Below are 23064 nucleotides of genomic sequence, written 5' to 3' on the forward strand. Positions count from 1 at the left end.
GAATGGTATGTTGGCCTTCATTGCAAGAGGATTTGAGTATAGGAACAGGGATGTCTTACTGCAGTTATACGGGTCTTGGTGAGACAACATCTGGAGTATTGTGTGCAGTTTTGGTCTCCTTATCTGAGGAAGGATGTCCTTGCCATGGAAGGAGTGCAATGAAGGTTTACCGGACTGATTCCTGGGATGGCAGGACTGACGTATGAGGAGAGATTGGGTCGACTAGGTCTATATTCAGTAGAGTTTAGAAGAATGAGAGGTGATCTCATCAAAACATATAAAATTCCAGCAGGACGAGATGCAGGGAGGATGTTCCCGATGGCTGGGGAGTCCAGAACCAGGGGTCACATTCTCAGGATACGGGGTATGCCATTTAGAACAGAGATGAGGAGAAATTTCTTCACTCAGAGGGTGGTGAACCTGTGGAATTCTCTACCACAGAACGCAGTGGAGGCCAAGTCATTAGATGTATTCAAGAAGGAGGTAGATATATTTATTAATGGTAAAGGGGTAAGGGGGAAAAGTGGGAACAGGATACTGAGTTAGAAAATCAGCCATGATCATTTTGAATGGTGGAGCAGGCCCGAAGGGCTGAATGGCCTACTCTTGCTCCTATTTTCTATGTTTCTATACTCCCGTTTAAAATAATTCATGGAGTCTCTGTCAATAACACTGTCGGGCAGAACTCTACATTGTCCCTTCCCTCTCTGTAAAGATTTTTTTTGAACCATAAACATGTATCATGTCACATTTGACCCAAGGGGTTATAGAATGATAGAAATTTACAGCACAGAAGGAGGCTATTCGGCCCATTGTGTCAGTGCCAGCTGAAAAAGAGCTCTCCAGCCTAATCGCACTCTTGGTCTTGGTCCGCAGCCTTGCAGGTGACGGCACTTCAAGTGCACATCCAAGTATTTTTAAAAAGCGATGTGGGTTTCGGCCTCGACCACCCTTTCAGCCAGTAAGGTCCAAACCTCTGGCTGAAAGGGTGGTAGAGGCAGAAACCCACCCTCTGGGTGAAAAAAAATTATCCACAGATCCCCTCTAATCCTTCTACCAATTACTTGAAATATATGCTCCCTGGTTATTGGCCTCTCTGCTAAGGGAAATAGGACCTTAATATCCGTTTTTTATTTGTTCATGAGATGTGGGCTTTGCTGGCAAGGCCAGAATTTATTGCCCATCCGAAATTGCCCTTGAGAAGGTGGTGGTGAGCTGCTGTTTTGGAAGTGATGCAGTTCGTCTGTCCCTCAATAATTTAAACACCTCAATTAAATCCCCCCTCAGCCTCCTCTGTTTCAATGAAAACAACTCCAGCCGATCCAATCCTTCCTCACAGCTAAAATTCTCCAGTCCTGGACCATCCTTGTAAATCTCCTCTGGACCCTCTCTGGTCCAATCCCATCTTTCCTGTAATGTGGTGACCTGAACTGGACACGGGTTAAATTTATTAGTCCGCCTGTTCCCACAGGTCCCAGTCGAGTTTCTTCATTCCTTTCCTTGGTTCAATCCGTCATTCACCGATTGGGTTTATGACCGGTCACCACCTCCTGTGATTTCCCCAATTGGCTGCCCCTCTTCTCAGAGATTCTCTCGCTCCACAGACCACCTGCACTCTGTCGGTTCCACCAATCCGGGAAGCTTCACCTGTGATTGGATGAACTCGGTGACCCGGGCCCGTCATGGCGGCCGAATCTCCCACAATGCAGAGCGGCAGAGAAAAGGCCCCATCTGTGAGACAGGCCGCACTGTACTCTGGGAGAATGTTCGCACATGCGCACATCACCCGCCGGATCAGCGGCCGCTTCCTGTTGTGTCGCGAGACAAACTTTCCGTTTTTTCGGTTGAGAACGAGCGGTTTTTATTGTGACGGAAACTGACGTCACTTTTCCTTTGAATCGCGCGGTTTGATTTAAATAAACGGCGCACATGCGCAGTGTGGCGCGTCCCTCTTAAAGGGCCCTGGACCGGCCGAGAGTCCCCGAGCCCGGGGACAGGACCGAGAGACGGGCAATGGGATTAGAGCGGAGGGCGGCCCCGGGGAGGGGGAACTTGCATTTCTCCAGCGCCTGTCACATCCTCAGGACGACCCAAAGCCTCGCAGCCAATGGGGGGCTTTGGAAATGAGGTCACTGTTGTCATGTGGGCAGCCATTTTGTGCACAGCAAGATCCCACAAACAGCAATGTGATAAATGACCAGATAATCTGTTTATAGGTGTTGGTGGAGGATTAAATATTGGCCAGGACACCGGGGAGAACTCCCCTGCTCTTCTTCGAATAGTGTCGTGGGATCTTTTACATCCACCTGAGGGGCCGGACTGGTTTAACGGCTCGTGCAAAAGACGGCACCTCTGACAGTGCAGCACTCCCTCAGTACTGCACTGGAGTGTGAGCCAAGATTTTGTGCTCAGGTCTCTGGAGGGGGGCTTTATTCCTCAATCTTTATGATTCTGGAGGTGAGAGAGTGCTACAAATGAGCCAAGGCCGACACCGAGTACTTCAGAAGGATCGTTAATTCTTCCGTCCCGTAACACGATGTGACTTTCTTCTACAGGAGAATTCATGCCTGAACTTCCAGGAGTTTTGAGGAAAACCGTGCCGGATTTGAAACAATCTGCTGGAAAATACTTGAGGCTGACTGGAAATCTCTTTGGATGTTCACACGGCCGGGAGGCACCAAGACAATTCGATGAGACTGTGAAGGATGTCAAGTGTAATCAGGGACATGGCGAGCAACGGTGTGAAGGTAACTGGGGGATCCCCGGGGTAATGCCCAGTCTGTTCAGGTGGGCCGTTTAAAAGGAAATGGAACAGTGCGGGGAGAAAGTTGTCTGGGGACCGGAAACAGAGGGTCCGGGTTAATGGGAGTTGCTGAGATTGGAGAAGGGTTAGAAGTGGTTACCCCAGGGGTCAGTGCTGGGCCCACTTTTATTCTCCGTATTTATGGACCATTTAGAATTACATAGAATTTACAGCACAGAAACAGGCCATTCGGCTCAACTGGTCTGTGCTGGTGTTTATGCTCCACACGAGCCCCTCTCGCACCTCTTCATCTGTCCCTTTCTGTATATCCTTCTGTTCCTTTCTCCCTCATGTACTTATCTAGCTTCCCCTTAAAGGCATCAATGCTATTCACCTCAACTACTCCATGTGTTAGCAAGTTCCACATTCTAACCACTCTCTGGGTAAATAAGTTCCTCCTGAATTCCTTACTGGATTTATTAGTGACTATCTTCCATTCATGGCCCATAGTTCTGGTCTCCCCAACAAGTGGAAACATCTCGATGTCCACCCTATCAAACTCCCTCATAATTTTAAAGATCTCTATCAGGTCACCCCTCAGCCTTCTCTTTTCGAGAGAAAAGAGCCCCAGCCTGTTCAGTCTATCCTGACAGTTATAATCTCTCAGTTCTGGTATCATCCTTGTCAATTTTTTTTGCACCTTCTCCAGTGGCTCTACATCCTTTTTGTAACATGGAGACCAGAACTGTGCACAGTGCTCAGTGTGGTCAAACCAAGGTGCTAGACAAGTTTAACATAACTTCCCTGCTTTTCAATTCTATTCCTCTGGAAATGAACCCCACTGCTTTGTTTGCTTTTTTATGGCCTTATGACCCTGAGTCACTACATTTAATGATTTGTGTATCTACCCCTAGACCCCACTTTGCTCCTCTATCCCATTTAGACTCTTATTATCCAGGAAGTATGTGGCCTCCTTATTCTTCCTACTAAATTTGTACCACCTCACACTTATCGATATAGAAATTCATTTGCCAATTACATGCCCATTCTGCAAGTTTATTAATGTCTTCCTGTATTTTATCGCAGTCCTCTTCACTATTAACTATATCCCTCAATTTGGTGTTGTCTGCAAATTTTGAAATTGTTCTTCCGATTCCCAAGTCCAAACCGTTGATGCAAATGGTGAACGACAGTGTTCCCAGCACTGATCCCTGTGGAACACCACTTCCCACCTTTTGTCAGTCTGAGTGACTCTCATTAACCCCTGCTCTCTTTTCTGTTTTGTTATCAGCTTGCTATCCATTCTGCTACCTGTCCCCTGTCCCCACAAGCTCTGACCTTGGTCATGAACCTACAATGCGGTACCTCATCGAAGGCCTTTCAAGATCTTTCATCTTTTCTTCTTCAGATATTGATTCACTTCCCTTTTAAATTCTGCTTCCCTCATTGTTTCTGGTCAGACATTCCATTGTCCTAACAACCCTCTGCATCAAAAAGAAAACCAACCTCTCTTAATTTGATGCCCTCCAGTTACCGACTCACGAACTGGGATGTGGGCGTCGCTGGCAAGGCCAGCATCTATTACCCTGCCCAGTTGCCCTTGAGAGGGTGGTGGTGTGCCACCTATCTTGAACAATTGAGTGGCTTGCTAGACCATTTCAGAGGGCGATTAAGAATCAGCCACATTGCTGTGGGTCTGGAGTCACACTTAGGCCAGAGCGGGTAAGGACGGCAGGTTTCCTTCCCTAAAGGGCATCAGTGAACCAGATGGGTCTTTACGACAATCCGGTCGTTTCATGGCCACCATTACTGATAGTATTTTTTTTTAAATTCCAGATTTTATTTAATTAATTGAATTTAAATTTCCCAGCTGCCGTGGATTTGATCTCATGACTCCGGAATATTAGTCCGAGCCTCTAGGATTACTAGTCCAGTAACATAACCACTGTGCTACTGTACCCGTACTAGTGGAAATAGTTTTCCCTCATTTACTTTATCAAAACCCCCTCATAATTTTGATCCCTCTCTCTGATCTTATTTAAACTTCTCTGCTCTCATGAAAAGTTATGTGAAGACTCTCATCCTTGGGATCATCTTAGTGAATCTCTTCTGCCCCTCTCCATGGCTGCGACATTCTTACTAAAGTAATGCACCAAAAACTGGACACAATATTCTGACTGTGGCCTAACCAATGATTTGTCCAGGTGTAGCATTAACTCTTTCCTTTTATACTCTATGCCCCTATTTATAAATCCTAGGATCCCATGGGGGTTTTTGTAAAACAGCTTTATCAACTTGTCCTCCCACTTTTAAAGATTTGTGTATCTGAATCCCTAAATCTCTCTGCTCCTCTTCTCCTTTTACAGTTTTACAGTATAGTGTCTATTTCCTCTCCTTATTCTTCTCACCTCACATCTCTCCCCATTAAATTCCATCTCACATCTCCCTGCCCAATCTGCTCACCTGTCTGCCTCCTCCTGAAGTTGTTGATAATCCTCTTCATGGTTAATCTCACTCCTTATCTTTGTGGCAGCTGCAAATTTTGATATTGTGCCCCCTACACCCAAGTCCAGATCATTTCTATCCACAGATATTGAGAAAAGCAATGGTGCCAACACTGACCCCGGGGATCGCCACTGTTTAAATCCTTCCAGTGCAAGAAACATCTGTTAACCACAACTCTCAGTTTTCTGTCCTTTTATCCATGCAATCTCTCATTTCTCTCCAACTTCTCACATTTCTATCCCTTAGTTGCATGCACAAACAGGCTCTCTTCCCCTTTCCTCTCTCTCTTACACACAGACTGTTTCTCTTTCCTGTCTCCAATATTCTCTCTTGCCCGTTCTCACAAACCCTCTCTCCCTCTCTCTCTCCCTCCCACCCTACCTCTCAGACTCTCCTTCATCCAGATGTAGACTCTCCGAGACACACTCTCAGACTCTCCGAGACTCACTCCCTCTCTCACACAGACTCTCTGTGACTCACTCCCTCTCTCACACACTATTTTACCCACTTTTCATTGAAACTTACAGAACAGAAGGAGGCCATTCATCGTGCCTTTGAAAGAGCTGTCCAATTTAGTCCCACACTCCAGCTCTTTCCCCATAACCCTGCATATTAGTCCTCTTCAAGTAGATGTCTAATTGCCCTTTCAAAATTCCCATGGAATCTGATTTCTCCCTTTCAGGGAGTGCGTTTCAGATCTTAACAACTCTCTGTATGAAGAAAAACTTCTCCTCATTTCCTCTCTAGTTCTTTTGCCAATTATTTTAAATGTATGACCTCTGGTTACCGACCCGCTTGCCAGAGGAAACAGAGCAAGTAGGGAGAAACTATCAAAACCCCTCTTGATTTTGAACACCTCTATTAAATCTCCCCTTATCCCCGGCTCTAAGGAGAATAATCCCAGCTTCTCCAACCTCTCCACATAACTGATGTCCCTCATCCCTGGTACCATCCTGGTAAACCTCCTCTGTACCCTCTCCATGACCTTGACATCCTTCCTGAAGTGCAGTGCCCAGAATTGTCCACAATACTCCAGCTAAGGCCTAACCAGTGATTTGTAAAGGTTCAGCATAACTTCCTCGTTTTTGTATTCAATGCCCCTATTTACAAAGCCAAGTTTCCCATACCCTTTCTTAACCACCTTTTCAACTTGCCCTGCCACCTTCAAAGATTTGTGACTCTGTACCCCAGGTCCCTCTGTTCTTGCACTCCCCTCAAAATAGTCCCATTGAGATTATGCAGCCTCTCCGTTTTGTTCCTCTCAAAGTGCATCACTTCACACTTGTCCGTCTTAAATTGCATCTGCCCTGTGTCTGCCCATTTTACCAGTCTGTCTATGTCCTCCTGAAATCTGCGACTGTCCTCCTCACTATTTACTACGTTGCTAAGTCCTGTATCAGTCGCAAACTTTGAAATTGTGCTCCCGAAACCCAAATCCAGGTCATTTTTATATGACAAGAAAAGTAATGGTCCTAATACTGACCCCTGGGGGACCCCACTGCATACTTCTGTCCAGTCAGAAAAACATCCGTTCACCACTGCTCTCTGTTTCCTTTCCCCTAGCCAATTATGTACCCAAGTTACCACCAATTTTTTCCTTTAATCCCATGGGCTTCTGTTTTCCAAATAAGTCTGTTCTGTGGTACTTTATCAAATGCCTTTTGAAAGTCCATATATACAACAGCTACTGCACTACCTCCATCAACCCTCTCTGTTACTTCATCAAAGAATTCAATCAGGTTCGTCAGACATGATTTGTCTTTAAGAAATCCATGCTGGCTGTTCCTTATTAACCCATGCCTCTCCAAGTGAGAATTAATTTTGTCCTTGACAATGGTCGCCAGTAGTTTTCCCACCACTGATATTAGACTGACTGGCCCGTAGTTACCAGTTTTATCCCTCTCCCCTTTTTTGAAAAGGGGTGTAATATTTGCAATCCTCCAGTCCTCTGGCCCCACTCCCATATCCAAGGAGGATTGATAGATTGTGGTCAGAGCTTCTGCTATCTCCACCCTTGCTTCCCTCAGCAGCCTGGGATGCATCCCACCTGGACCGGGGGACTTGTTCACTTTGAGTGATGCCAACCTATTTAGCACCTCCTTTCTATCTATTTTGATCCTATCCAATATCTCTGCTCCCTCCTCCTCCACTGCGACATTAACTTCATCCTCTTCTTTTGTGAAGACAGATGCAAAGTCCTCATTCAGTATCTCAGTCATGCCCTCTGCCTCCACAAGCAGATTTCCTATTTTGTCCCTGATTGGCCCCACCATTCCTTTTTGATCCTTTTACTTTTTGATTTTTGGGTTTCCATTTATGTTACCCACTAATCTTTTCTCATATTCTCTCTTTGCCCTTCTTGTTTCCTTTTCAATTTCCCCCTGCACACTCTCCTGGTTTTGTGCTGTATTCTGTACCTGACCTTTTTCTGTTTTATTTTAAGCTCTATTTCCTTTGTCATCCAGGGAGCTCGAGCTTTGGATGCCGTATCTTTCCTCCTTATGGGAAAATCCTTGGTTTATACCCGAACTACCTCCACCTTGAAGACCTGCCATTGCTCGTTTACTGTTTTTTTTTGGCCAATCTTTGTTTCCAGTCCACCTGTGTTCGATCCCTTCTCAAATCACTGAAATTGTCTCTCTTTCAGTTGGATATTTTCACCTTTGATTTTTCTTTGTCCCTTTCCGTAACTACTTCAAACCAAATTATATTATGATCACTATTACCCAGATGTTCCCCCACTGAAATACACTCCACTTGCCTTACATCATTCCCTAAAACTAGATCCAGCACTGCTTCCTCCCTTGTTGGGCTAGAAATATACTAATTAAGAAAGTTCTCCTGTACGAATTTTTGGAATTCTTCACCCTCCTTGCCTTTCAATTACTACAATCCCCTGCGTCTGTCTTTAAGGGACCACATTACTCTTAGTCACCTTTTTCTTAATATACTTGTAAAAACCTTTAGTGTTGTCCTTGATATCCCTCACAAACTGGAGTTGGCAGCTGATATTGTGAGTGAATTTAATCCAAAAAAGAGTGGAAAGAAAAGAACAATTTAATGTTAAAGTAAATCAATCAAATGCCATTAATGACAAATATATTCAAATTAAATATAACCGTTTGCTCAAAAATAATCCTATTGTATTCCAGTGACAGATTCTCGAATCTAATCAGCCGCTCGGAGTTGTCGGACAGCTGCCCAGTGAGACTCGGCCTGTGATGGTTCCTCCCTTCCTCTGGGTAAGCACCTTGGCCAATATCGCCTTCAATGCAGTAAAACATCCTAAGGTGCTTCACAGGAGTGATTATCAAACAGAATTTTTCACTGAGCCACATAAAGAGATATTAGGACGGGTGACCAAAAGCTTAGCCAAAGAGTTAGGCTTAAGGAGCGTCTTAAAGGAAGAGAGGTGGAGAGATGAAGAAGTTTAGGGAAGGAATTCCAGAGCTTAGGATCTAGGCAGCCGAAGGCACGGCCGCCAATGGTGGAACGATTAAAATCAGGGATGCACAAGAGGCCAGAATTGGAGAGCGCAGAGTTCTCGGAGGGTTGTAGGGCTGGAGGAGGTTACAGAGATAGGCAGGGGTGAGGGCCATGGAGAGTTTTGAAATGAAGGATGAGAATTTTAAAATCGAGGTGTTGCTGGACCGGGAATGAATGTAGGTCAGCGAGCACAGGAGTCTTGGGTGAACGGGACTTGCTGCGAATTAAAATACGGGAGTTTTGGACGAGCTCAAGTCTATGGAGGATGGAAGATGGGAGGCCGGCCAGGAGAGTATTGGAATAGTCAAGTCTAGAGATAACAAAGGCATGGATAAGGGTTTCAGCAGCAGATGAGCTGAGGCAGGGACGGAGACGGGCGATGTTATGGAGGAGGAAGTAGATGGACTTCGTGATAGAGCAGATATGTGGTCGGAAACTCATCCCAGGGTCAAATAGGACGCCAAGGTTATGAATGGTCTGGTTCAGCCTCAGACAGTGACCGGGGAGAGGGATGGAGTCGGTGGCTCGGGAATGGTGTTTGTGGCGGGGCCCGAAGACAATGGCTTCGATCTTTGTTCTTCGATCTTCAATCTTTCGATCTTCGATCAATGAACATAATTTAACAGGACAAAGTCAGCATGGCTTTACGAAGGGGAAGTCATGTCTGACAAATTTGCTTGAGTTCTTTGAGGACATAACGTACAGGGTGGATAAAGGGGAACCAGTGGACGTAGTGTATTTAGACTTCCAGAAGGCATTCGACAAGGTGCCACATAAAAGATTATTGCTCAAGATAAAGAATCACTGGATTGGGGGTAATATTCTGGCATGGGTGGAGGATTGGTTATCTAACAGGAAGCAGAGAGTTGGGATAAATGGTTCATTCTCGGACTGGCAACCAGTAACCAGTGGTGTTCCGCAGGGGTCGGTGCTGGGTCCCCAACTCTTTACAATCTATATTAACGATTTGGAGGAGGGGACCGAGTGTAACATATCAAAGTTTGCAGATGATACAAAGATGGGAGGGAAAGTGGAGAGTGAGGAGGACATAAAAAACCTACAGGGGGATATAGACAGGCTGGGTGAGTGGGCGGAGATTTGGCAGATGCAATACAATATTGGAAAATGTGAGGTTATGCACTTTGGCAGGAAAAATCAGAGAGCAAGTTATTATCTTAATGGCGTGAAACTGGAAAGTACTGCAGTACAAAGGGATCTGGGGGTCCTAGTGCAAGAAGATCAAAAAGTTAGTATGCATGTGCAGCAGGTGATCAAGAAGGCCAACGGAATGTTGGCTTTTATTGCTCGGGGGATAGAATATAAAAGTAGGGAGGTATTGCTGCAGTTATATAAGGTATTGGTGAGACCGCACCTGGAATACTGCATACAGTTTTGGTGTCCATACTTAAGAAAAGACATACTTGCTCTCGAGGCAGTACAAAGAAGGTTCACTCGGTTAATCCCGGGGATGAGGGGGCGGACATATGAGGAGAGGTTGAGTAGATTGAGACTCCACTCATTGGAGTTCAGAAGAATGAGAGGCGATCTTATTGAAACATATAAGATTGTGAAGGGGCTTGATCGGGTGGATGCGGTAAGGATGTTCCCAAGGATGGGTGAAACTAGAACTAGGGGGCATAATCTTAGAATAAGGGGCTGCTCTTTCAAAACTGAGATGAGGAGAAACTTCTTCACTCAGAGGGTAGTAGGTCTGTGGAATTTGCTGCCCCAGGAAGCTGTGGAAGCTACATCATTAAATAAATTTAAAACAGAAATAGACAGTTTCCTAGAAGTAAAGGGAATTAGGGGTTACGGGGAGCGGGCAGGAAATTGGACATGAATTTAGATTTGAGGTTAGGATCAGATCAACCATGATCTTATTGAATGGCGGAGCAGGCTCGAGGGGCTGATTGGCCTACTCCTGCTCCTATTTCTTATGTTCTTAGCAATATTTAGTTGGAGGAAATTGCTGCTCATCCAGTACTGAATGTTGGACAAGCAATGTGACAAATCAGAGACAGTGGAGGGTTCGAGGGAGGTAGTGGTGAAGTAGAGCTGGGTGTCGTCAGTGCACATGTGGAACCTGACATTGTGTTTTCGGACGATGTCGTCAAGGGGCAGCATGTAGATGAGACATAGGAGGGGGCCAAGGATAAATCCTTGGGTGCTCCAGAATTGACGGTCTGGGAGTGGGAAAAGAAGCCATTGCAGGAGATTCTCTGGCTACGACTGGATAGATAAGATTGGAACCAGGCGAGCGCAGTCCCACCCAGCTGGACGACGGACGAGAGGAGTTGGCGTCTCAGTAAAGGAAGATATAGTTGAGATACTGGATGGGCTAAAAATTGATAAAGGAGAGGTACTAGAAAGGCTAGCTGTACTTAAAATAGATAAGTCACCCGGTCCAGACGGGATGCATCCTCGGTTGCTGAGGGAAGTAAGAGTGGAAATTGTGGAGGTACTGGCCATAATCTTCCAAACATCCTTAGATACGGGGGTGATGCTGGAGAATTGCAAATTTTACTCCCTTGTTCAAAAAAGGGTGTAAGGATAAACCCAGCAACTATAGGCCAGTCAGTTTAACCTCTGTGGTGGGGAAACCTTTGGAAACGATAATCTGAGACAGAATTAGCAGACATTTGGATGAGTATGGATTGATTTGGGAAAGCCAGCATGGATTTGTTCAAGGCAAAATGATGAGGTAACGGAGAGGGTAGTTGGGGGAAATGCAGTTGATGTGATGTATATGGACTTTCAGTAGGCGTTTGATAAAGTGCTGTTATTAGGCTTATCAAGATTGTGGCCCATGGAATAAAGGGGGCAGTAGCAACATGGATACAGAATTGGCTAAGGAACAGGAATCAGTAGTGGTGAACAGTTGTTTTTTGGACTGGAGGGAGGTGTACAGTGGTGTTCCCCAGGAATCAGTGCTGGGACCATTGCTCTTCTTGATATATATTAATGACTTGGACTTGGATGGACAGAGCACAATTTCAAAATTTGCAGAAGACACAAAACTTGGAAAGGAAGTAAACAGTGAGACAGATAGTGATAAATTTCAAGAGGATACAGTCATGCTGGTGGCATGGGTGGACAAGTGGCAGATGAAATTTTTTGCAGAAAAATGCGAAGTGATATATTTCGGTAGGAAGAACAAGGAGAGGCAATATAATCTAGAGGGCACAACTCTAAAAGGGGTACAGGAACTGAGAGATCTGGGGGTATATGTGCATAAATCGTTGAAGGTGGCAGGGCAGATTGAGAAAGCGGTTAAAAAAGCTTCCAGGATTCTGGGCTTTATAAATAGAAGCATAGAGTACAAAAGTATGGAAGTCATGATAGACCTTTATAAAACACTGGTTCGGCCACAACTGGAGTATTGTGTCCAGTTTTGGGCACCTCACTTTAGGAAAGATGTGAAGGCCTTAGAGAGGGTGCAGAAGAGATCTACTACAATGATTCCAGGGATGAGGGACTTTAGTAACGTGGATAGGCTGGAGAAGCTGGGGCTTTTCTCCTTGAAGCAGAGACGGTTACGAGGAGATTTGATAGAGGTATTCAAAAATCATGAAGGGTCTCGACAGAGTCGGTTGAGAGAAACTGTTCCCATTGGTGGAAGGGTCAAGAACTAGAAGACATGGATTTAAGGTGATTGGCAAAAGAACCAAAGGTGACATGAGGAAAAACATTTTACACAGCGAGTGGTTAGGATCTGGAATGCACTGCCTGAGGGGGTGGTGGAGGCAGATTCAATCGTGGCCTTCAAAAGGGAACTGGATAAGTACTTGAGAGTAAAAAAATTTCAGGGCTACGGGGGTAGGGCAGGGGAGTGGGACGAGCTGGATTGCTCTTGCATAGCACAGACTCGATGGGCCAAATGGCCTCCTTCCTTGCTGTAACCTTTCTATCATTCGAAGAGGATGATGTGGTCAACCATGTCAAAGGCTGCAGACAGGTCGAGAAGAATGAGGAGGGAGAGTTTACTATGGTCACAGTCACATAGGATGTCATTTGTGGCTTTGATTCGGGCCGTTTCAGTACTGTGGCAGGGGCGGACTTTGGAAAGGAAAAGGAGGTTGGAGATGGGGTGGTGGTTTGCAAGGACATAGGGGTCAAGGGTGGGACTTTTCAGGAGCAGGGTGATGATGGCAGGATCAGGCGCACAGGGACACGGGGTCAGGCGCACAGGGACACGGGGTCAGGCGCACAGGGACACGGGGTCAGGCGCACAGGGACACGGGGTCAGGCGCACAGGGACATAAAAAAAAATGTACAAGGCTCCAGTTAGCTCAGTTCCTGTGGACAGCAGGTTGCACACTGGGCGTTATCACTGATTTATGAATAACCCTGTTAGTTACTGAATGACAAACTTCAGGAGTTTGTTGGATCCCTTTTGTACAATGTGTAACTTTACCAGTAAGGGGTTGGAATGTGTAAGAAATCTCCCTGTGCTGTGTTGCTAAAACTCTGCTCCTGCTGTCACTGGGGACCTGCTCTCTCTTTACTGTAATAAATCTCCAGGTGTTGACACACCCCGTACTGGGTTAATGAAACTCTCCATCCCACTCCAACTGGGGCTCGCTCACTATTGTTTTCAAAATGTTTTACAAAAGTGTACACAGAATGAAACTCCACCCCAGACCCTGTAAATTACATTCCATGCACTGGAAGCAAAATTGTAGATCCTCCCAACTAAATCCCAGATCCTGTCACCCTATCGATTGAGCCAAGTGTTACTCTGAACACTGCACGTGATCTGCTGCAGAAAATGGATCAACTGATTTAGCAAATGAGATCCCCTGCCATTCAATAATAAATGCCCCTTATCTCAATAAAATGAATCATCTGTGAATCAAAATAGCTGAGATAATCTTAAAGAATGGCTGACCTGCAACATGGTGTCTGTATGCCTCTCTGTCTGTATGCCGTGCTCGCTCTCGCTCTCTCTCGCTCTCTCTCTCGCTCTCTCTCTCGCTCTCTCTCTCGCTCTCTCTCTCGCTCTCTCTTGCTCTCTCTTGCTCTCTCTCGCTCTCTCTCTCGCGCTCTCTCGCTCTCTCTCTCGCGCTCTCTCGCTCTCTCTCTCGCGCTCTCTCGCTCTCTCTCTCGCGCTCTCTCGCTCTCTCTCTCGCGCTCTCTCGCTCTCTCTCTCGCTCTCTCTCTCGCGCTCTCTCGCTCTCTCTCTCGCTCTCTCTCTCGCTCTCTCTCTCGCGCTCTCTCTCGCTCTCTCTCTCTCGCTCTCTCTCTCTCGCTCTCTCTCTCTCGCTCTCTCTCTCTCGCTCTCTCTCTCTCGCTCTCTCTCTCTCGCTCTCTCTCTCTCGCTCTCTCTCTCTCGCTCTCTCTCTCTCGCTCTCTCTCTCTCGCTCTCTCTCTCTCGCTCTCTCTCTCTCGCTCTCTCTCTCTCGCTCTCTCTCTCTCGCTCTCTCTCTCTCGCTCTCTCGCTCTCGCTCTCTCGCTCGCGCTCTCTCGCTCGCGCTCTCTCGCTCTCTCTCTCTCGCTCTCTCTCTCTCGCGCGCTCTCGCTCTCTCTCGCGCTCTCTCTCTCGCTCTCGCTCTCGCTCTCTCTCTCGCTCTCGCTCTCGCTCTCTCTCTCGCTCTCGCTCTCGCTCTCTCTCTCGCTCTCGCTCTCGCTCTCGCTCTCGCTCTCGCTCTCTCTCTCGCGCTCTCGCTCTCTCTCTCGCTCTCGCTCTCGCGCTCGCTCTCGCTCGCTCTCTCGCTCTGTACCTGTCTCCGTCTCTCCCTGACTCTCTCACTATTCCTGTTTCCCCTGCTTCTTTTGCCTCCCACTACCTGCATGCTGGTTTCTCTCACTTCCTCCCTGTCCCATTTCATTTGCTCCCCGTCCCATTTCATTTGCTCCCCATCCCTCTCCACCTTGCTCCCCACCTCCTATTCTCTCCCAACCGAGTTCTCATCTCTGTGTCCACCTCACTCTGTTTCCTTACCCCTCCCTCTCTCCATTTCTTTTTGTCCCTCTCGTTCCCATCAATCACTTTTTACCCTCTCTCTTTTTTTCTGTGCCTGACCCTGCTCTCTTTTTAATTTCTCGGACACATTCTCGACGCAATCCCCACGTTTTGCCCTGTCCCTCGATCTCTCTGTCTGCAGTCCATCCCTTTCTGGAGGAGGGCCTATTTCAGTGGGATGAGAACAGATCTGGCCCAGGTAAATTGGAATCATAGATTGGCAGGCAAAACTGTAATTGAACAGTGGGCAGCCTTTAAAGAGGAGATGATTTGGGTACAGACAAGGTACATTCCAACGAGGGAGAAAGGTAGGGCAACTAAAGCCAGAGCTCCCTGGATGACAAAGGAGATCGAGAGTAAGATGAAGCGGAAAAAAGTGGTGTATGACAGGTGTCAGGTCGATAACACAAGTGAGAACCAGGCAGAATATAGAAAGTTCAGAGGGGAAGTGAAAAAGGAAATAAGAGGGGCAAAGAGAGAGTATGAGAATAGACTAGCGACCAACATAAAAGGGAATCCAAAAGTCTCCTGCAGACATGTTAACAGTAAACAGGTAGTAAGAGGAGGGGTGGAGCCGATTATGGACCATAAAGGAGATCTATTCATGGAGGCAGTGGGCACAGCTGAGGTATTAAATGAGCACTTTGCATCTGTCTTTACCAAGGAAGAAGATGCTGCCAGAGTCTCGGTAAAGGAAGATATAGTTAAGATACTGATGGGCTAAAAATTGATAAAGAAGAGGTACTAGAATGGCTAGCTGTACTTAAAGTAGATAAGTCACCTGGTCTGGATGGGATACACCCGAGGATGCTGAAGGAAGTAAGGGGGGAAATTGGGGAGGTACTGGCCATAATCTTCCAGACATCCTTCGACATGGGAGTGGTGCCAGAGGATTGGAGATTTGCAAATGTTACACCCTTGTTCAAAAAAGGGTGTAAGGATAAACCCAGCAACAATAGGCCAGTCAATTTAACCTCAGTGGTGGGGAAACTTCTGGAAATGATAATACTGGACAGAATTAACAGTCACTTGGACGAATGTGGATTGATTCGGGAAAGCCAGCATGGATTTGTTAAAGGCAAATCGTGTTTAACTAACTTGATAGAGTTTTTTGATGAGGTAACAGAGAGGGTAGATGAGGGCAATGCGGTTGACTTTGTGTATATGGACGTTCCAAAGGCATTTAATAAAGTGCCACATGGTAGGCTTGTCATCGAGGTTGCGGCCCATGGAATAAAGGGGGCAATAACAACATGGATACAGAATTGGCTAAGTGACAGGAAACAGAGAGTAGTGGTGATCGGTTGTTTTTCGGATTGGAGGGAGGTGCACAGTGGTGTTCCCCAGGGGTCGGTGCTGGGACCACTGCTTTTCTTGATATATATTAAGGACTTGGACTTGGGTGTACAGGGCACAGTTTCAAATTTGCAGATGACACGAGACTTGGAAGGGTAGTGTGCAGTGAGGAGGATAGTGATAGACTTCAAGAGGATATAGACAGGCTGATGGCATGGGCGGACACGTGGCAGATGAAATTTAAACCAGATAAATGTGAAGTGATATATTTCAGTAGCAAGAAAGTGGAGAGGCAATATAAACTAGAGGGCACAATTCTAAAAGGGGTACAGGAACTGTGAAATCTGGGGGTATATGTGCACAAATCGTTGAAGGTGGCAGGGCAGGTTGAGAAAGCGGTTAAAAAAGTGGTCGGGATCCTGGGCTTTATAAATAGAGGCATAGAGTACAAAAGTAAGGAAATCATAATAAACCTTTTCAAACACTGGTTTGGCCACAACTGGAATATTGTGTGCAGTTCTGGGCACCGCACTTTCGGAAAGATGTGAAGGCCTTGGAGAGGGTGCAGAAGAGATTTACTAGAATGATTCCAGGGATAATGGACTTTTCTTACATGGATAGACTGGAGAGGCTCGGGTTGTTCTCTTTGGAACAGAAAAGGTTGAGAGGATATTTGATAGAGGTGTTCAAAATCATGAAGGGTCAAGACAGAGTAGATAGAGAGAAACTGTTCCCATTGGCGGAAGGGTCAAGAACCAGAGGCTTAGACTTAAGGTGATTGGCAAAAGAACCGAAGGTGATATGATGTAAAACTTTTTTACACAGCGAGTGGTTATGATCTGGAATGCGCTGCCTGAGGGGGTGGTGGAGGCAGATTCAATCATTGCCTTTAAAAGGAGACTGGATAAGTACTCGAAAGTAAAAAATTTTCAGGGCTATGGGGATAGGGCGGGGGATTGGGAGGAGCTGGATTGCTCTGGCATGGAGCCGGCGTGGACGAGATGGGCCGAATGGCCTCCTTCCGTGCTGTAATCTTTCTTTGATTCTACGCTTTGAAAATTAAAAAGTATGACTCTGCCTAATCATATTATGATTTTCGAGGTGCCCTGTTACTACGTCCTTAATAATACATTCTAGCATTTTTCCTACGATTGATGTCAAGCTAACTAGCCCACAGTTCCCTCTTTTCTCTCTCACTCCTTTCTTAAATGGCAGGGTTACATTTGCTGCCTTGCAATCCACGGGGACCATTCTAGAATCTGGGGAATTCTGTAAGATCACAACCAATGCATCCACTATCTCTGCAGTCACCTCTTTTAAAACCCGAGGATGTCGGCCATCAGGTCCAGGGGGTTTCTCGGCTTTTAGTCCCATTAATTTCTCCAGTATTTTTTCTTTACTAATATTAATTACTTTAAGTTCCTCACTCTCATTAGGCCCTTGGTTCCCCACTGTTTCCGGTATGTTTTTTGTGTCCTCTACTTTGAAGACAGATATCAAATATTTGTTTAACATCTCTGCCATTTCCTTTCTCCCCATTATAATTTCTTCTGTCTCTGCCTCGAAGGGACCCACGATTATTTTCACTCATCTCTTCCTTTTCACATACTTGTGGAAGCTCTTACAATCTGTTTTTATATTTCTTGTTGGTTTCCTGTCAGATTCAATTTTCTCCCTCTTTATGAATTTTTGGTCATCCTTTGCTGATTTCTAAAACCCTCCCAATCCTCAGGCTAACTACGCTTTTTGACTACATTGTAAGCCTCTTCTTTTAATCTAATATTATCCTTAAATTCTCCAATTAGCCACAATTGTACCACTTTTCCCATGGAGTTTTATTCCTCAAGGGAATGTATATTAGTTGAGAATTATGAATTATTTCTTTAAATATTTGCCATTGTTTGTCTACTGTTATATCTTTTAATCTAATTTCCCAATCTACCTCAGCCAACTCGCCCCTCAAACCTACATAATTGGCTTTATTTATATTTAAGACCCTAGTTTCGGACTTAACCACATCACTCTCAAACTGAATATGAAATTCTATCATATTATGTTCACTCTCCTCCAGAGGATCCTTTACTATAAGTTTGCTAATTAACCCTGTCTCATTACACAATACGAGATCTAAAATAACCTGTTCCCTCGGTGGTTCCTCCACCAATTAAGTACTTTTGAAGTGTAGTTGCTGCTTTACTGTAGGAAACACGGCAGTACATTGCACACAGCAAGGTCCCACAAACAGCAATGTGATAATGACCAGATCATCTGTTTTAGTGATGTTGGTTGAGGGATAAAAATTATAATTGAATTTAAAAGACCGGTCCAGCAGTAAGATACGGGTTTTCACCCACCTGCCATGTTTCTAAACCCGACCTTATCACTGGGGAAGATACCAAGCAAAGGCTGGGCCAGGGAGGCAGGGACTCTCCACAGGTGGTGGGGGGAGATCAAGGGAGAATTGCCCAGGTTGCTCTTACACCCTCTTCCAGTGGCTGGATTCAGACCAGAAATGGTGGAGGTCTTAGACCCAGAGAAGGGGAGAAACGGCCTCAGATATAGAAATGACTGAGGCTCAGTGTTAATCACTGTGGAATAGTTTACAATTCAGCAAATATATTGACCACACGGAGAAAATTGTCCACCGCAGCCAACGTATCAGGCGGGTTGAAGTGAACTCTTCGAGGAGTCGCGTTTCCCTTAAAAACTCTCCAGCCAAATGGTAATGTCCCTTTAAATTTACAATCCTGCCACACCAGTCATCGCCAGCTTGAATGTGTTGTGTCAGATCCTCTATCCAAGCAGTTTTCTGCTCCTGTCACTGTGACTCATTTCTGTTACACACCAGAGAGAGAGAGAGAATGTACTGCAAGTCTATTTATAAATCTCAGCCCATCTCCCCATCACTCACTGAAACATTGTTGGTGCAGAGGGGTGATTTAGCAACACATATTTCTCCCTGTACCTTTCTGCCAGCTGAAATGTGTCCATTATAATGAGAACAGGTGATTTGCCACATAAGTACAGTGCCTGGCATGTGATCCTTGGCACATTTATACACAGAGGCACCCTCAGAAAAGGTGGCAAATACCATGGCACTATTTTGGATGGAGAGGGCCTGAGGCTTAATTGCGACAGGCCTTTCCCCACAATATATGTGTGAGTGACAGGAGACACAGACGGAGACACGGGAGAGACAGACGGGGAGAGAGAGACAGACAGACAGACATGGGAGAGACAGACGCAGATATTAAAACGTACCCTTGTTTTAGATGGAGTATGACTTAAAAGCAAAGTAATGCATTGTTTCATTGACTAGTAATGTGGTGAATAGTTACGAATAGACCCGAACTCATTCATAACACCTGGAAGAATAACTTGCAGTTATAGCTTTCCCTCCAGTGGCACATGTGGACTATCATGCAATGTGAAACAGGGTGATTTTAACTCTCCCTGATCGCAGGAGCAGTTAAAATGGAGCAGCTCCATTTCCTGCTCCATTCCCGTCAATCGGCCGTTTTAACGCCACTCATCTTGGCTTTTAACGAGTCTCCCGCCGGACTCCTCGGTCACATCATAACCCCTGAAATTTAACCCACTTCTGAGCAGGAAGGCCACCCCACAGGGGGAACCTGTCGAGAAGCCTGCAAGACACACTGAGGTAAGTTTAAAAAATAAACTGACCTTTGAGTAAATAAGGAGAAATTGTTTCCACTGACAGGAGGGTTGATAACCAGAAAAAAACAGATTGAAGATAATTGACATCTAATCCAAATACATTGGGCCCGGGGTTACCAGGGCTGCGGGTTCTCGGCGGGGGGGCTATCGGGCACGTGGGTAACGCACCCGGCGAAATCAGTCAGCTCCCCGCGCGATCGTAGCATAAGTGGATCCATTTACCTGGTCTTCCGGGTTCCCCACTGCTGATCTGCGCGTCGGGCGGACTGCGCGTGCGCAGTCAGATCCGTCAGCTGGAGGAGCTCTATTTAAAGGGACAGTCCTCCACTGACAGATGCTGCAACAATTAGAAAAAATTACAGCATGGAGCAGCCCAGGGGGAAGGCTGCTCCCAGTTTAATGATGCCTCACTCCAGGTATCAATGCATGGGTTGAGGTGGAGGGGGAGGACCGAGATCTTCCCCACCCCCCGGCGGGTGGGAGGAAGCGGCCTGCCTCTGCCACCAGGAAGGCCTGGCTCGAGGTGGCAGAGGAGGTCACCAGCACCACCAACATATCGCCCACCTGCATACAGTGCAGGAGGCGCTCCAATGACGTCAGTAGGTCAGCCAAAGTGAGTACACTGACTCATTCCCCTACACTCCATCTGCCACATCACTGCCCCCACCCCACATCTCCTTCTGCACTGCCAACACTACTCTGTCACATCACCCCTCATACCCACTCAAACCTCATCCTCATCTTACCTGCACCTACTCACCTCGCCAGTACTCATCCCGCCACTACCACTCAACCCAATCCTCATACAATCTCATGGCTCTATCTCATACTCACCCTCTCATGCATCTCTTTCACAGTCAGCCTCACTCAACCTGCCACTACCTGTGCTGCAGCCACAGGGCATGCATCACATATGTGCAGCAGGAAGCGTAAGGCAAACGTGTCGTGAGCATGAAGGGGATGCACAAGGGTGTTTGAGGGTTTGTCATGGTGTTTACCTGTATTTAATTTCTGAGCAACTCACATCACATATTATATTGGCACCACTGCTGCCATGTCTTCGCGAATCTTGTCTGGTTTGTGCAATAATGCCCTTTCCTGAGGATCACTATGAAGACCCACAACTGATGCCATCCATTGTGTCACTGCAGAGTGGGTGTAGGTGCATTTGCAGGGCTTTTTTGTGCAGACGGCTGAGAGACGTCGGCGATGTCCCCGGTTGCACCCTGGAAGGATGCGGAGAAGTTGTTGAGGGCAGTGGTGACTTTGACAGCGACAGGTAAGAAGATGGTGCTCGGGCCAGCCAGGAGCAGCTTGGCATGAAGGAGGCTGCAGATGTCCACGACTACATGTCGAGTGACTCTGAGCCTCCGTGTGCACTGCTGCTCAGAGAGGTCCAGGAAGCTGAGCCTCGGTCTGTGGACCCTGTGGCGAGGGTAGTGCCCTCTGCGACGCATCTCTCTCTGCGGTAGCCCTCCCTCCTGCTGTACAGGTGGATGTGTCACAGCGCACTGTTGTGGAGCTCCACGTGTCAGAGGTGGACGGTGAGGCTGGTGATGCTGTTCGCCCTCCGAGGAGGTCATGACTGCAGCTACGGCGGCCCCCATCCGGAAGATGTACATCTGAGGGGGTCCACAAGGTAGGTACATATCTCTGGACCCCGGGGTAAGTGTGCAAGTTGGTGACTTTGGTTGTCAGGAGGAGGGTGGTGGAGGCCAAACTTTGTCCCAAGTGACTGAGTGGCCTCCTGCAATGGGTGAGGGTCTCCCCCACCCCCAACCTGTCAAATGGACCTTTGCTGCTGCCACAGGCTGACAGCTGCAACAGGTCCATTTGAACTGGGAGTGTTTCCCCCAGTGTGGGAAACAGTCCCAGTTTCCTTTAAAATCCCACCCCTCCTCACATAATCCCTGAATCAGGTCAGTTAATGACCTGAACAAGCAAAATAAATACGTTCAAGTGGCATCCCGCTGGCTATAATTGCCTGTGGGATTCCCACCAGCGGGGGCTGCGCGTTAGTGGGGAACCCGGAAGTGCGTGGTCCCACTCCGGGATTTCCCGATTTTCGGGGCCCCCCCGCCAGGAACGCACCCGATAGCGGGTGCTAAAATGCTGCCCATTATATACAAGATGGGTAAAAAGAGTTAAGATACAGATTAGCCATGATCTAAATGAATGGCAGAACAGAATCGCGGGAATGAATGATCTACTCCTGAGGGTGAGCGTGCAGTTCAATGGGCCCTTCCTCTCACTTGATTCAGTTCTATGGGCGCCTACATTCACAGGGGTACAGTTCCATGGACCCTGACAGTCACTGGGGGACAGTTCCATGGACCCTGACAGTCACTGGGGTACAGTTCCATGGACCCTGACAGTCACTGGGGTACAGTTCCATGGGCGATGATTCTCACTGGGTACATTTCCATGGGCACCTACTCTCACTGAGGTACAGTTCTGTGCACTCTGACTCTCACTGGGGTACAGTTCTGTGCACTCTGGCTCTCACTGGGGTACAGTTCTATGCACCCTGACTCTCACTGGGGAACAGTTCTATGCACCCTGACTTTCACTGGGGAACAGTTCGATGCACCCTGACTCTCACTGGGGAACAGTTCCATGAGGACCTACTCTCTCAGTTCCATGGACATTGTCTGTCACTCGAATACTATTCTGTGGATCCTGACACACTCTGCGAACAGTTCCATGAACACTGACACTGGGATACAGTTTCATGGACACTGACACTCACTGGGATACAGTTCCACGGACACTGACACTCACTGGGATACAGTTTCATGGACACTGACACTCACTGGGATACAGTTCCACGGACACTGACACTCACTGGGATACAGTTTCACGGACACTGACACTCACTGGGATACAGTTCCATGGACACTGACTCTCACTGGGATACAGTTCCATGGACACTGACTCTCACTGGGATACAGTTCCACGGACACTGACACTCACTGGGATACAGTTCCACGGACCCTGACACTCACTGGGATACTGTTCCACGGACACGGTCTCTCACTGGGATACTGTTCCACGGACGCTGACACTAATAATGAAATACCATGGATGAATAAAGAGATAAGATCAGAATTGAAACTAAAGAAAAAGGCATACACTCAGCACCTGGACAATAAAGAAGAGGATGACAAAAGGGAATATGAAGAGGTTAGGAAATAAGTTTAAAAAACCTATTCGGAAGGCAAAGAGGAATTACAAAATTAAATTATCAAAAAATACTTTTTAAAAAGTAAAGTATTCTACAGACACATAACTAACAAAAGGAAAATCATGATAGGGGTAGGGCCAGTAAGGGATGCACAAGGTAAACTCACAGGTAACGGCAGAAATGTGGAATCATTACTTTGCCTCAATATTG

The 23064-nt window shown here is 46.7% G+C and overlaps 1 long non-coding RNA gene across 2 annotated transcripts in view; it reads left to right on the forward strand.

The window, feature by feature from the left end:
- The first annotated feature begins 1831 nt into the window (after positions 1-1831).
- Positions 1832-23064, forward strand: part of LOC137302371 (uncharacterized) — a 39506-nt gene continuing 18273 nt past the window's right edge. Inside the window, exons 1-3 of one of the 2 annotated variants that reach the window (XR_010958446.1) lie at positions 1833-2457; positions 2556-2747; positions 8401-8490. This is a non-coding gene — a long non-coding RNA (uncharacterized lncRNA). Of the gene's footprint in view, positions 2748-8400; positions 8491-23064 lie in introns of both variants that reach the window. The other variant, XR_010958445.1, reaches the window with a different exon arrangement.

Source organism: Heptranchias perlo, chromosome 35 (genome assembly GCF_035084215.1).
Source record: "Heptranchias perlo isolate sHepPer1 chromosome 35, sHepPer1.hap1, whole genome shotgun sequence".
NCBI classification, from domain to species: domain Eukaryota; kingdom Metazoa; phylum Chordata; class Chondrichthyes; order Hexanchiformes; family Hexanchidae; genus Heptranchias; species Heptranchias perlo.